Source organism: Anneissia japonica, unplaced genomic scaffold (genome assembly GCF_011630105.1).
Source record: "Anneissia japonica isolate Jap-2015-1 unplaced genomic scaffold, ASM1163010v1 scaffold287834_len5846547_cov211, whole genome shotgun sequence".
In the NCBI taxonomy this organism is placed as follows: Eukaryota; Metazoa; Echinodermata; class Crinoidea; order Comatulida; family Comatulidae; genus Anneissia; species Anneissia japonica.
In genome coordinates, this window is record NW_022704992.1 from 1,825,369 (window position 1) to 1,841,264 (window position 15,896).

The 15,896-nt window shown below is 32.8% G+C and overlaps 1 protein-coding gene across 1 annotated transcript in view; it reads left to right on the top strand.

Moving 5' to 3' along the window:
- The window catches only part of LOC117104861, a 39,993-nt gene that overhangs the window by 2,245 nt on the left and 21,852 nt on the right, over positions 1-15,896 (top strand). The window lies entirely within an intron of this gene.

The window sequence follows — 15,896 nt, forward strand, 5'->3', positions numbered from 1 at the left end:
TAAAGATTAAATTTTAAACGTGGAATTAATAAAGTGCAACAATTGAATTAATTGGTTAATTTAATCTATAAGATATATAAAAAATATATAATTCTACAAGGAATGTTTCTTGTTTTGACAACAACAACAAAAACATAACAACAAAACAATCGAACTAACTGGTAGCAGGCCTTCCAATTACGAAACTGTATTTCGCGGAGTAACATCCCAAACCATGTGTGCGCCCCGACTACACCAGCTGGCGAGTAAGGTATGTTGAGTCCATTGCAAGTTGTAAACCAATCAGAATGCTGGGATATTACATCATTCGGGGCAACTTGCTGATGTTCTCTGGCGATTAATACTGAAGTTTCGAAGTTGGAAGGCGTACCAGTTTTTTTTGTTTTTTTTAAATAATTCTCAATAAAAACAACCATTGAACAAGAAAATAAAACTATAGATCGTTATGTAGGTATAAGGTACTTTGCTGAAGTTGTACAGGCCCAGGCCTAATGTTCTAGGCTACATTATAACCTAAATAAGAAGTGTCGCCGGCCGACTGTGTGATGCCAATTTTTCGGGCTTAAAACAAAGCCTAAATGTCCTTTGACAAGTGGGGAGCTAGAATCTCAAACTCTGTTTAGGTTGAAATTATTATGTGTAAATTGATTTAGAGTTATCTCATAAAAAAAAAATTCAATTTTTAAAAATCTCTTCTCTTTTTCTTTCATGTCTTCTTTCTTGCATAATAATCCATGGGGACAGTGTAGGTGTGGGTGGGTGGGGGTTTGTTAGGAAATATAAAGAATAAAATATTGCGCAGGACTTATTATCTTAGGGGATGCGAAAAGGATGGGAAAATATGTGCTACTAAAAAAATTACTTGTGCTACCAAATTTTGTTGGGGGGTGCCAGAAAATTTTGGCAGTGCTACCAAGAAAAAAAAGTTAATTTCAAGCCCTGACCTGTGTACCATTCACTCAGATATACTACTACTAGCTCATGTACTACACAATACAACATTTAGCAATAATGAAATTAACTACAATAATTATAACATATTATGTCTAATTGTATGAAATTTAGTATTTTATAAAAGTTTAGTTCACAAATGTAGTTAAATGTAAATGTAGTTAAGCCCAACCTCATAACTTTGCCTATACCAATCCATTTTGTTTAGGTTGAAGTGGTAACAGAAAGGTAATTCAGTTATATATTAATATTATGGCCTCATTGTCGGGGGAGGAGGAGGGACACCGCGGGGAGGGTTTACAGGCGTTGGTAAACCAGGTAGTCCCCGCTGTTTTGGCGCATTTGGGCATCGCCACGCCCAAGGCTGAGTCTCCAGACCATCGTTGGTCTACGTTCGAGAAGACGCAACCTCTTCGTATCGTCACTTCTTGTCCGGTGGTCCCGTTGGACCCAGCTCTCCTTGCACGCCTGGAGGCCCGGGCTAAGGAGTTGGCGCCGCGTTTGTCTGCAGCCTTCCTGGCGCCGGAGGCTCAATATTGATATGTAATTATTTTTAAGTCTTAAGCTTTAAAATGACCTCAATATTTAGTATTCATGTATAATACCATTGCATACAATGTTTATTTCCCAAGCAAACACTTACTCATTGTTCGTAAACAAATTACAATTCATAACATTGAATATTATGCCATATTGATTGCTGTTTTTGCTGGTTTTTCAAAATAAACAGATGTTTAGTTGTAAAAATACTACACTTAATATTTTTGACATGAACCATTTTAAAGATCATAGAGGATTTTTAAAAACTACAGTAAGGCTACTGCAGTCTATAGAAGTCTAATTAGGAAGACAATTTTAGTGTTACATTTAATCGTGATTGAAGCATTTATTTTTTTAATAATGAAAAAAGATTTTTTTTTTGTGAAAAAAAGTAAAAAACTCTTTGTGTATTGTGTGTTATAAATACTATTTTTGATGGAACCAGGAAATATACCATCAACCTAGCATTATGATATGTGGGAAAATTCTAAATAAAAAACAGCAAATGATATACTGTGTAACCAGAGTATAATTGTTATTTGGCATTTATATAGCACCTTTCCTTTAGGTTAGGCAAGACTTTTTTATACCTTGTTTGGTGATTTCCACACGTTGACATGAAACAATGGAAATTTCAGGGGAAAAAAATAAAAGTTTTGAAATCTTCTGAAATCTCCTGAAATAGAAGATATGTATATTTCTTCCTAATTATATAAATTTAAAGAATTTAATCATCCCAGTACTACATTGTTAACGTTCACCAATATAATTTTATTTCTATTTTCTCCTCTTTCTGGATGTTTTTGGCAAAACTATGTGCTAAATAAGAAAACAAAATTTTAGTTTTATGTTTTTTCTGCCCCCCTCTGATCTTTAAAAAATGAAGTTCACAAACCAAGGTATAAAAAAAGGCTCGCACTTTTTTCCCTGATATATCTAAAGGAATCTTGACTTAAATTTTATGATTGGCCTCCAGCTGTTTTACTATGTATATGTATTATATTATTTATACCCTATAATTTATGCATAATAATGCAAGTTCCTAGTGATACAGTAAGAGTATGCTGATTAAATTTGACCTGGGATTCATCCAGGCTTATTGATATGTGGCCAAGTTGGCAACCAGTGTTCAATTTCAATCATGAAAAGATTACTTTTGGCTCATTTTACAATTGCTTATTCGTTCCAAAGATCGTTGGGAAATTGTTATGAAATCTCTGCAAAAATAGGTGAAATTATCTATACAGATACAGATATGAAAGGTGTGATAATATCCACATAAGAAATTTCTGTTCAGAATTTTTTGTTTTGTTAAGTAGCTATTTTGACATCATACAGTACAATTACTAGTAGAATGTAGATGATATATGGTACTGAACTGTATTTGGTATGTGTGATAATATTGAACAGTCAATATTTATTTTATTTATATTTTATTTAGTGACTTTTTCAAAATTATTTCATTATGAGCTTTCAAATGAAACTTAGATCACTAATTGAAAATTCATCTGCATAGATGATCCCTAAGTTGGATAGAGAACAAATTAATAATATTTGTCAAAGGAAAGGTAGTCCCATATTCATTACTGAATGTACAGCAGGGGAATGAGCTGTTAGCCCATCATACTAAGCCTTGGCATCGTGTGGTAGGATGGCCAGTTCCTTCCCACCTTTATCCTCGGAATAGTGAGCCGGGTACCCATTGTCAAAATTGGTAAAAAATCAATTGTTTCAATCTGTCTCATTTTACTTTTGTTAAGCCTGAGACAACTTGATATTGATATTAATATTGTTCAAACGTTTGCATGGCTGATGATAAACAATAGTATAATTTGGCAATACACCACAATAATTTACATGGTATAGCATAAATTTGTCCTGTCATACACATGTACAGGTACTACTAAAGAGCAAGTAAGTTTTTTATACAAATATTACTATTTTTAAGCCAAAACATTAAAAAAAAAAGTAATCATCGTTATCTACTGGGGGTGGGGGGGGATGGTTGTGGTGTCAGACTGAGCAATTGACCCATTGTCTGTATTACATATGTTACAATATTCCAAATATTTTTTTTTGATTGCCACTCCTTTATAATATTGTAGTCTAAAAGTACAATTTTGGTCAAAAAGTGATAAAAACTCTCCCCAAGTGCTGTACCGGATATTTTTGTTCCAGGACCCTGATTGAGGCTTTAATAATGTGACATTTTTCACTAATTACCTTGTTAGTTGCTATAGTAACTGTAGAAGTCTTACAGTTCATTTGTTATAGTCATAAAAATTCCTACAAATCAACATTGTAGCCTTCTGAGCGTCAGGCTTATTATAACATTAAAAACACTAATGAGGTATATTGTACATTATTCAGAGCTGTCATAGACAGGTACGAATTGTTAGCTTGATCCATAATAACATTATTGCTTTACATATATTCTCCACAGGTCATTCTGATAATAGAGCAAACTAATTTCCATCAAGACCCAACAAAAATATAGAGGATTTTTTTATTCAGTATTTTTCTTTTGTTATACAGAAGTACAAGTATTTTTATAGATAATATACACATCTGTCAAAATATTGATAAATGCTTGCAGTCACGTAGACCATGTACAGTATACAAAGTAAAACAGTTCTTTTCAGAACTATATAAAATAGTTCTCAACTGCTATTGTTGAGTTGCTTCAGTTGTCATTAGGAGAATAGGTAATTATTCTAATGTCGATTAAAGCAACTCTTTCAAAACTTTGAAACATTCCTAATGAAAACAAGGTCTATAAGGTGTACCGCAAGCATTTATAAAATTCTTATTTACCATGCACACTTTAAAAAAATTTAAAAAAAATACATAATTAATATGTAAATTACAGTAGAGTATGTAAAAGATTCTACCAAACCAATATTCAAATCTGTTATCAAACACAAATATACAGTTAACAAAGATATATGAAAGCAAAACAAGAAAAATTTTGTAATTAATTAAGGCAGAAAAGAAAACACTAAATGCAATAAAATCTCTAAAGGTTTCAAAGAAGTGTATTTTCCATTGGGGTTTTTTTGGGATTGGGAATTCATGTAAGTGTTGAAAAAATTTACTTAATTTTAAACCATTGCCTCTTAGTCTAAACTCTATTGATCTGACCGAAAGAGAAGATAATGGTTGATGGGTGGTAGCAGAAAGTGGTTCATATCATCACGGTTTTCACGAAAAGACACAAACTTATATTTCTACCAAAACAACGTTTTGAGAAAAATGCGTTTGAAGTTGACTACTTCACAAATCCGTACGTTTCACTATTAAGATATCAAAATATATTTTTAATTTTTTGACATTACTGTATTATGTTTAAAGATAAAGTATTAAAGAATTCAAATGTTCAATTATTTTTCTTTTCTTAACTTTAATTAACCTGTTAATTAGCGTGAAAATTTTGTTTCTGTTTGTGAAAATGATAGATATAAAATCAGCATAGGTTGTTTACAGCGAAGTTTGTGTCTCTTTGTGAAAAGGAAAATCATTTTACGCGCTGTATGTGCTCCTTTGTCCAGGACACAAATTGTATTTTAGTCTATGCTTTTTTTCCATGGTAGTCAAAGGGTGATTATAGGCCTACAAACAAGACTTAGCCTGCTTAAACCATTATGTTTTTACTAATAATTCCACACTTGCAAGTTATACTGCAGGTAGGGTACCGCTATGCCTTGAAAAGTTAGGGAATTTAATCTTTACGTCTAGCCCTACCCCAGCCAGGCCTCGTCTAGCCCTACCCCAGCCAGGCCTTATCTAGCTGATCATGACAATTGCAAGGCTCCACGCACGTTGTCTGATAACCCAAGTTTGTGTCTGTTCGTGAAAACGAAAAGTCCATTTTTCTCGGTTTGTGCGTTATGGCTAATTAGTCTAATTAATTAAATACTGTACATTATGTGAAAAGGTAGAGTTTACATAAAATGTCAAGAAAGTACTGTATTTCCACATTTAAGGACAGTGGAATTAAGCAGCATTTATTTATGTATATAGGTATACACTTTGCACCAAAAAAAAATAAACGCATTCCTCAAATAAACGCCCCCCCCCCCTCCTCAAAACCCGAAGGATTTATTGGGATAAACACGGAATATTTCTTTCTCATCCGGCAGCAAGTAACTAGTCACCTGCTGGGTGGAAAGATGCTATTTAAACTTAGCTATGATCTAGTTGTGAGAATAACATTGAAACCTTCCTACATTCAAACCCATCTGGGGTTTCAAGGCAAGCATCTTCAGGGGTCCCAAGTTGGAAGAAATCAGTTCCGTGAGATTGTTGTTTATAATCTCAAAAAATTTAGAGGGGCCTGAGCCGGCTATCCTCCTCCCATTGAATCCACTGATCTGGTTAATGAGGCCTTTCTTAAACACATTATTTAATTTTATTTTGTTGCATAAAGTGATACCCATTGCCACTGACTTCCATGAGACTATTTATAATAAAGCAGTGAAAACATGTAAATATTATGATTTTACAGGAGATGAGTTTTTTCTGGGAGATTCGTGCTTGCTTTCGGGATTGCGGGTGGTCGTCCCAATTTCAGGGAGACGCCCACATGTTGCGGGAGACTTAGGACCCCCCAAGCTACAGCTTCATCCCAATATTAATGTACATTTTACCATACCTGGCTGATGAATCACCTGATTCCTAATGTATAACATGACTTTAAAAATTATTTGTTTGTATGTCTGGTGTCATTCAGACTTCAAAAGGGAAGCCATAGATTTTACATCCTGTTCATACAGTAGTATCTTTCAGTTGATAACCTCTTGACCTGATGTCAGTGTGATGTGATTGGTGATTGAACACGATTAAAAGTTGTGTGACAAATACTGTTCATGTTGTGTAAAATGTGTATGTCATTTAATCTGATATTACCTGGTTTGATTTGAATAATAACTACAGTACACTCGCTGTTAACTTCCTTTCCCAACCTTATCAAAGATTCAAGTACTGTAGTCTATACTTTATTGTCATTGATCAAACATTAAAACAATGGAATTTGTTTTGCCTAATTGCTAAAAAAGCATATATATCATATATACATATTCATTTCATATAAAGATATTTTATATATACAATATATAAGCTTCAAATTAGGTTTGATACATACTGTAGCACTCTTATTATTTATCAATTTGTTTACCATATTTATTCAAATATACACCTCAATTGGAATAAACATCCCTTTAATAAACGCCCCCTAAAAAAATCCTTCTGAACAATAAACGCACCAGGCGTTTATTCAATTAAATAATGGTATATATACATATATATATTCATTTCATATAAAGATATTTTATATATAAAATATATATACAGTAAGTTCAAATTAGGTTTGCTACATACAGTAGCACCATTATTATTATTATTATTTTTTTTTGGTTTATATTTTGTTCTTTTTTTGTAAAAGGTTTATAACCCCTTATTTGCTTTAACTATTAATTGAATTTCTACTACGCAGTGTCTGTGCCAAGATACAACGTTCCATACCAGTAGTATTATTCGGAATTAATTTATGTGTATCAGGTTTTATAGCCAAGCATTGGACCTTATATTGCCAATGAAAAGGGAATTCAGAGGCAATGTGTTATGTTTAGTGTGGCATACAAGAGAATAGCAACAAACAATGTTGCAACCTTGATCTTTCTTGCTCTATTAATTTTGTTACCTTAATAGATGTAGCGTATGCAGTAGATTCAGTAGAGCGTGATAAGAAATTTTTGGAAAATTGTTTAAAATTTCTATATTTCTTGTTAAGCATTTTAAAAGATGTGTTGCATATTGGCAATTACAAAACTGTGGGAAAAACGATGAATCATTTGTAAGTTTCTAGTTTTGAGAAAATGTTCAACCAGGGAGTTGTTATAGCGTATACCAACTCCCTGGTTCAACAAGTAAATGAAAGTGGTATTGAATAAAAAAGCTAGGTGGTTAAGATACTGTACATACTTGCCTTCCATGCCCATGGTCCTTGGCTCAATTCCTGTAACATCAGGATAATCTCTCACATAAGCCTCATTATGGATTAGTTTATACATTAAACTGCACCATAACTGGGCCTGTGGGACAGTAGTAGATTACTATGAACAGGTATCAGCAAGTATATAAAAGGAAAATAAATTTAAAAAATAAGTGTCTACCATTCAGTGCTCAGGGTGCATAAATATGTAAATTTAATATAAATATATATCATAATGTAATAAAAAAATAAAATTTTGTTTTCTTATTTAGGAAATAGTTTTGCCAAAAACATCCGGACGGAGGAGAAAATAAAAATAAAATTTATTGGTGAATGTAAAATAGAATGTACTGTAAATGCTTCAAATATAATGAGGAAGAAATATACATATCTTATATTTGGAGATTTTTCAAGGCAGCGGAGGGCATAATAAAAATAAAGAAAAACTTATTTTTTTCTGAAGTTTCCACTTTTCCTGGCGGTGGGTGCGCTAATTGGCCAAAAATAAAATTAATATTTGCATTCGGCAGGTTCGCTAAACAAGATATAAAAAAAAGTCTCGCCCAATCTACAATCTTGCATTTGCTTTGTTCAGTTATTTAGTTATTATTCACTTGATAATCCTTGACTTGACTTTGTAGTCAAAGTATCTACAACCTTGTACTTGCTCTGTAAATAGTATGTTTTTTTTTATAGACAAGAATCTATATACACAGTATATCCTTTGTGGGAATATTTGTTGAAAGTGTAAAGATAACCACACCCAATAGGAAAACACTGATCTTAACTGTACGACAGGATCTGTGTGACTGCCGTACTTTAGTTGGATTGTAAATTCAAAATATTACAGCTTTTATGAAATTGCACTAATATTTGTCTGTATGTACAATATCGCTTTTTAGATATTCCACTTGAACAGTGCATAATGAAATCTGTATTTTAAGCAGACTTTTATGATCTCTTATATTTTTCATATTTACATACTCCTTTGTATAATACAGTAGGTATGGATTAAACAGATGCTTCTACTCACATCCTCAACGCCTGTTTATACTTGCAACGATAACGATAAAAAGCCAAAAAGCAATTTTTATATAGAAAATAAAAGTAATAAGAGAAGTTTTTACTTCCTAATGTAAAAACTCCTGTTATTTCTTTTATTTTCTATATATGAACAATTCATTTTTAGGTTTTTATCGTTATCGTTGCAAGTATGAACAGGCCTTTAGGAGAGTTGACTTTGATTAGTATTTACAGATTATTAGTTTTAGTTATGGTTGACTTCTGTTTAGGTATAGTATAGTCAAAGAAATATAAAACTTTTGTTAATAATCAAATAATCAAAAACATGTCTTTACTTTGATTATGATATCTAGTTTCAATAAAGACTTTCTTTATGAACTATTTATTTGCATCTCTAAAGTGAATGATGTGTTGCATATCATGTTTGGTCTTTAAATTTTTAGTAACATGCAAAATGAAAGTGCGACATGTTTCAGTAGTCATAAAAATTAATTAAAGTAATTAATTTTATATAAGTTCACTCAAGTTTCTCCCGGTGCTGGTGTTTTTTTTTTGTTTTTTTTATGCCTTCCACCAACTCTTAGAAGATGTTGATTTCTTTCCTACCATGTCAAGATAGTTGGTTGCTTACGAGCCATCCATGATCTTCATAATTTCCAAAAGGAGTACAAAACATATGCTTTGGGGGAGGGGGGGGAGGAAGGGTTTGAAAGTTTAGGCATACATAACTGTATGTATTCTTTCATGAATGTCTAAAAAGGCATGAAGCTGCTTATGTGTAATACTATGTGTTCTTCTGTACACTCTACATCCAGAGCTAGATTCATAAGAATAACAATACATTCTTGACCCTTACGTTTGTCTTTTGATAAGGCACATTCAGTTGGATTATAGGCCTAGATAGCCTCTCGTTGAACACAATCTAAAGGCGGATGCGTGGGCTTAGCGTTAGAATAGGATAATACCAACAGTTTTTATTGCATTATCCACCTTTGGGATCCTCTCAATTGCCATGTATTGAAATAGGTTAACCCCAACAAAAATGTTTTGCAACCTAAAAGTTTCAAATTTCATCTATTAGGGATTTCTACTAGCCTTTAATAATTTTTGTATTAGATAGGTCCAGACATATGCTTTGAATTGATAAAGATGTAAAATTGAGATTCAGACTTATTAATGCTACTGAAGCTGATGAAAACTTTAATTACTTGCAATCGTCCAAAGCAAGCAACAGTTATTGGTATAGAATTAGAATAATACGGTCCTGTAAGACTACCGGTACCATACCACATAGATCTACATGCCATGTTGATAAATTTTACTTTGTATATACATTTTAGCTTAATTTACTCCTAGTTTAAGTTTATTATTTTTCTCTTATATTTGGATGCACCGTTGGGTATTGTCCAACGTGTGCCACTGTTACGAAAGTGATATCCATTAAATTGATTGATTGATTGATAGGAGATGTACTCTTTGACTTCATGATTTTATCTTTATTGCATAAATTAGACATTTTGTTGAAGTATCTGTTGGTTATAGATTGTGTTGTAGATTTTATCAAAATATTATCAATATATACATAATATTTAAATATTTTATTTCCGATTATGACGCTAAAATGTTGGCTATACTGTAGATAATATTTTTAAGCTAAATGGTATAACACTTCATGACTAACATTTATTTTCACTTATAGACCATCCCCATTTAAGGTCTACCTCATTTCCTTGCCCTGATAAGCTTTCATAATAATTTGAATTCTCGCCAGAAATTTTATTGAAAATATACCTCAAGAATTAAATGGATGCAATCCCCCTTTAATGCCCTGCATGGTATAATTTGGTTTTCAATGGTCATTGGTCATATTTATATAGCGCCTTCCAGAGAAACAACCCATCTCAAAGTGCTTTTAAGTCAAAAGAAACAAAAACAAAAATTAATTAATGAACAGGCGTGAATGCGAAAGTGGGGGGGGGATGAGTACGCACTCCCGATTTTGAGATAGTGTTGCCATCACTACCGTGTACACGCAGTTGCCCGGGTGTTTTTAGACCCAGGGCAGAGGTATGACTCTGTTGTGACAGTTCTAGCTAATTTAATCAGTTAAATATTTACAATTTAGAAGTATTTTCTTTGGTTTTTATTGGTTTAAAAATGAAAGTTTTAAAATCCCACAGTATGCACAGGTCTTGTGAAATACAGGATGGAATTACGCTTTTAGTAAATCTTCTTATGAGGTTTAAAAGATTGAAGTTTTCCTGGTCTCACAAGGTATGAACCCTAGTTCCTGAGATAGCAATTCAAGCAACAACACATTACAGCTTCACTCATAAGATTTATTATTGTTTGTCTTATATCCTGGTATTAAAATGCACTGATGGATCAATGACTTGGCAAATATTTGTGTTGTAAACAAACTTTTATTTTTGATGATTAATTTATATAGATCATACTGTATTAGTGCATTTTGTATATTTACAGGTGTTTTTTGTATTTTTGTTATAGAATTATCAGAATTTATAAAATCTAGTTCTGACATTCCACCATTAAATTTATTTAAACCTATAATATACAGCTGTACTATACTGTAGGCCTATATTTACCTCAGATGAGAGCCTCTCCTCAATGGGGTTTGTCTCACCAATGCCTGTTTTGCTCCACCCATTTTTCTAACATTGCAATAGCATAATTTCATCTATCTTGTGTCTGTTTTTTGAAATTGTAAACACAATTCTACAATTCAGCAATATAAGAAAGGAACACTATAATAAAAGGAAACAGTCTAGTTGGTCGTATCCTCAGGTTTGACATGCCAAGCATAATCAAGGAAAGTCAAAGACGTATTTCCAGTGGAGGTCCTTCTGGTGGTAAGGACTAGAACAAAGGTTGATCAAAACACCAAAGTACACCCCTACAATTTTATCCTGTTCATGCACTCTTAAACGAGAAATGATTGAATAACTAGCAGTATTAACAAATTACAGTAGATAGGGCTATCAACATACAGTACAATTTTAACAAACAATTTGTAATTTGCTCAATAAACTATAAGTGTTGAAAATTAGATGAGGTGGTATGTTGTCCCAATGACAATTTAAACTCAAGAGCAGGCCTTGGAAGTAGCAGTGGAGGGATCGAGAGAAAGGAAAAGCTATTGCAACTATTTAACCAACATAATTTACAGGTAAAATGTACAGGTGAAATATAGGTAAAATATATTGTATTGTGTTAAAGGAAATAAGCATAAAGGTTTATATGGACTACCAATTTAGATACAGTTGATGATTGATTGATTGATTGATTGATATTCCTTTTAAACAAGGATTAGTATGAGTACAATATCATATAATGTTGTTATAAGAGGGCAACTGACATGTTATTTCTTCTGCAATCTTTGATCAATTAATTCTTGGTTATAGGCCAAGACTCAGATATGTATCACATAGGATATTGCTTATATAATGTAGAGAAAACATGAGTCCGTCATGCAATCGTCAACTTCCTGTGTCCTGGTGCAAGAACGTCTAGGCAACCCTGGCCCGACCTAAATATTTAACTGTGAATTATGTAAGCCATCTTGATAGAGATAGTTAGGTTTTCGAGTTTGCGTAGCGCATTCCTGCAAAAAAAGCCTCAATACATTCACCTGTTAGTGACTGAGGTTTATTGCTACTTGTTTTTTTGTTTTTTTTATGGTAATGGTGGATTGGAGACTTGAAAAAGATGGTCTAAACGACAAATAACCTTAAACCCAAAAAATTTTTTAAATTACTAGTTTCTCGTCCCTTCGCTCCCCTATTTTACGAAATATACTGTATAAACATACTGTGTAACTCACATCATTAAAATTCCTCCCTCAATTGTTCGTGGTTGGGGATACATTTGGTATGAATCATGTCTCGTGCTTCTTTTATTTGCTTTCAATGTGTCTACTTGGTAAAAATGAGAAAGTTAGCCGTTTTCCATCAACCATCTTATATTTACACTCTCGGATTAAAAAAAAAATTACACTCATTCTCCTTTTTTCAAAATATTAGCACGGCAAACTAATTTTTTTTTACTTTACCTAAAACAGATTTAAAACAGATTAAAACCGATTATTTGCAGAGCAACCAATGCTACGAATGAATAGGTAGAGCAAAGAAGTAGCATTTAAAAGATAGTCAACTCACTTAAATTTTTATATATTTCAACTATGTTTTATGTGGGTTATTCATATGGATAGTATATAATTGTGATTTTGTCTGCCGCATGATTAAAAAACTGTACAGTAATATAGCTGTACTTAGAAACTATACAAAACAATTTTGAATTCTCAGTAATCCAGAAGGTGTCAAGGATTCAGCAATTGCCATGACCCTGAAATCTAAGCTGCACTTCCAAGGAAACAGTTGTGAAGCTGCAATAGGCTGTATTCTTATCAGGGATAAACGATCATTATACTGTACCACAGATCCTATTCTGTGATTATACACTTCTCTAGAAAACATTTTCAAACTATGTCTGTCATAACATTTTGTATGTTATTGCATATAAGATCTGGTTTTGATTATCAATTCAGGAAACTTTATAGTAAGAAGACATTGATTCCACACTTGTATGAAAGTTTGAGCGGAAACCGTAGCAATTTCCCGATTCCCTATGCAATTCCCCGATTCCCTGTACAACGCAGGCTTTTGGAAATGGCGGTCGTTCACATTATTTTAAACTCGTTGAAGCATTTGAATTTTTCTATTTTTTTATGCAGTTGGCACAAGACAGTCTGCTTTGTAGCTTCAGTACTTGAATCAAATTCCTTTAGATACTAGGCCATGGATATGCTTTTAGTAAATTTTCCCTGTTTGTTGATCGCACATACCATGAAATACTGAAAATCCAAGTTTAACTAATTGCAGACTTGACATTTTTGTTTTAAAAACTCCAAGGCAGATCCTGGGGCATGCACCATTAAAAATGTTTTTTCCTAGACGATGTTAATGCAATTTCTCTGTAATTTTTGAATAATAATTTTAAAAGTCTGTTGCAAATCCAACGTTAAGCTAACGTTAAGCTTAATGTGATAACATAAATAAAAAAGTACATAAAAATAGAATAAATTCTATTCAGTTTCTTAAAGGTACAGTTAGTGTTTAAAGCTGGACACGGATCAAAACAATATATTTTTTAGTGATGTAATTACGTTTTGCTAAGAAAATCCATAAATTTATCACCTAGCCATTTTTTGAGCCTGCAAAGGCATTTTTGAATAATATAATTTAAGCATCTCTTTACTGACAAAGACAATGATGTATACAGTATTTTACCCACATTGATTATACCAGCAAATGCAAGTTAATAAAATATTCATCTACAATAATAATTTTTTCATTTTGATTTTAATTGCAGAGAATTAGAAAGTCTCATTATAGTCTGCAATTTACTTGTTAGTTTAATATTAAATTTGCATTCACAGCCTAATCTTGCCATATGTTTTGTTATTCGCTGTTTACAAAACCATCCATGAGTACAATATAATGGGATATGTATCAAAACTAACTAAAAAATGAATTTGTATGATACAAAAAGTAAAATGACTGTAAGATCTTACTGTTATGCTGCACTGATTTTCTAAGCCTGTAAGAAAATCATTAATTTGTAAGAAATTATAGCAAAACACGTGGTTGAATATTGAATCGTCCACAATTTTTTACGGTACTCTATTTATTGCAAATTATAAACAATCAAATGACACATTAATTTGTGATTGTGTGACATAGGCATAAGAAATTCATGGATGGTTAATGATTGCCTTTAAAGCATAAATTAAAGCAAGGTTTGTTAATTTAGATGTTAATATTCGATCAACATATCTGCTGGTACACTTACAGGTAATTATGGATCTACTGTATGATATACATTAATGGTGGGGAAGATGCCTGACAAAGACCTGACAGTTTTCGGTGGATGCATGTCAGGGGCGGATCCAGAAATGTCCAAAAGGGGGGGGCCGGAAGCTGTCTCTTATACACATCTAGATGTGTATAAGAGACAGATCTTATATTTACACTCTCGGATTAAAAAAAAAATTACACTCATTCTCCTTTTTTCAAAATATTAGCACGGCAAACTAATTTTTTTTACTTTACCTAAAACAGATTTAAAACAGATTAAAACCGATTATTTGCAGAGCAACCAATGCGGGGCCGGGCCGGCCCCCCCCCCCCTAAATCCGCACCCTGCATGTGAATCTAGAAATTATGGGGAAACCCCCTTTTTTTGATGTGGTTAGATACGGTAGTGCCTTGAGACACTGGGAAATTTTGACCATTTTAGACTTCTCTGAGATGTTTTAAATGTACAGTATCATGCTCTAAAAATTTTAAAAAAAATATATCTGAGGGCGTGTTTCTGCTGAATAATGCCAAAAACATATGTTTTTTTTTAAACAGTTAAATTCCTTTGGAACGCGTTTCTAGAGAAAAGTGGGCGGAGCTTATAATGACGATCACCAATGGAAGTTAAGTTGAACTTAATGCATGCGAGCTACAGTGCATGCTGCGAAAGAAGTAAACAATATACTGCGAAAGTATAGACAAATTATGGTAAACCTCAAGTATGTCATCCTGTCAGTTTAATTTTTTTCTTCACCCCGAATTTCCCGCGGATGAGCGATCAAACCACCGAAGAGGTCAATTTGGGTCATGACTAACACGGTATTGCGTTGCAGCTGAAAAGTACCACAAAACACATGTTTTCTGAATGCCAACCCTATAACGAATGCGTGTTAAAATATGTGTTTTAGACTACACATTCCTAACCATGTTTTTGTTTTTTGGCCTGTTTCTGCTGTGGAAATAAACAAGTTTTTTAGTAACTGTTTAAAACATGTTTTTTTGCTCTGCAGAAACAGGCCCTCATAAGTCGTGGATGGTAGGGGCTTGGCCTGTCCAATGGGGCTGCTTACAGTAAAAGCCTTCCTTCCAATCCTTTCCCAACTTAATGCCACTGTTTTCTTTCCTTGTTATCTATGCTCTATATTGCTAACTGGACTCTGTTCTGATCAGTGATGGGTAAGAGGAGATTCTTGGTGTTTGGTACTGTAGACTATGAATATGATTCATTAGGTTAAGGTCCTGACAGCTTCAGGCAAATGTAGTGTTTATTGAAATTTTTTGATGTTTTGTTCAAGGATGTGGTGAACAAGATATGATAACAATCTTAATAAGTTTCTATTCCTCCTTATTTGCACTATCCAAACAATAGTCATTCTAATTTGCTTCCAATTATTCTCATTTATATTTATTAAACTATATATTTTTTTACACATTATTTGTGCCTCACAGATATATTATGGTTTTTAATATACATTTTCATTTTTATAAGTTTATGTTATCAAATATATAAAAGATCC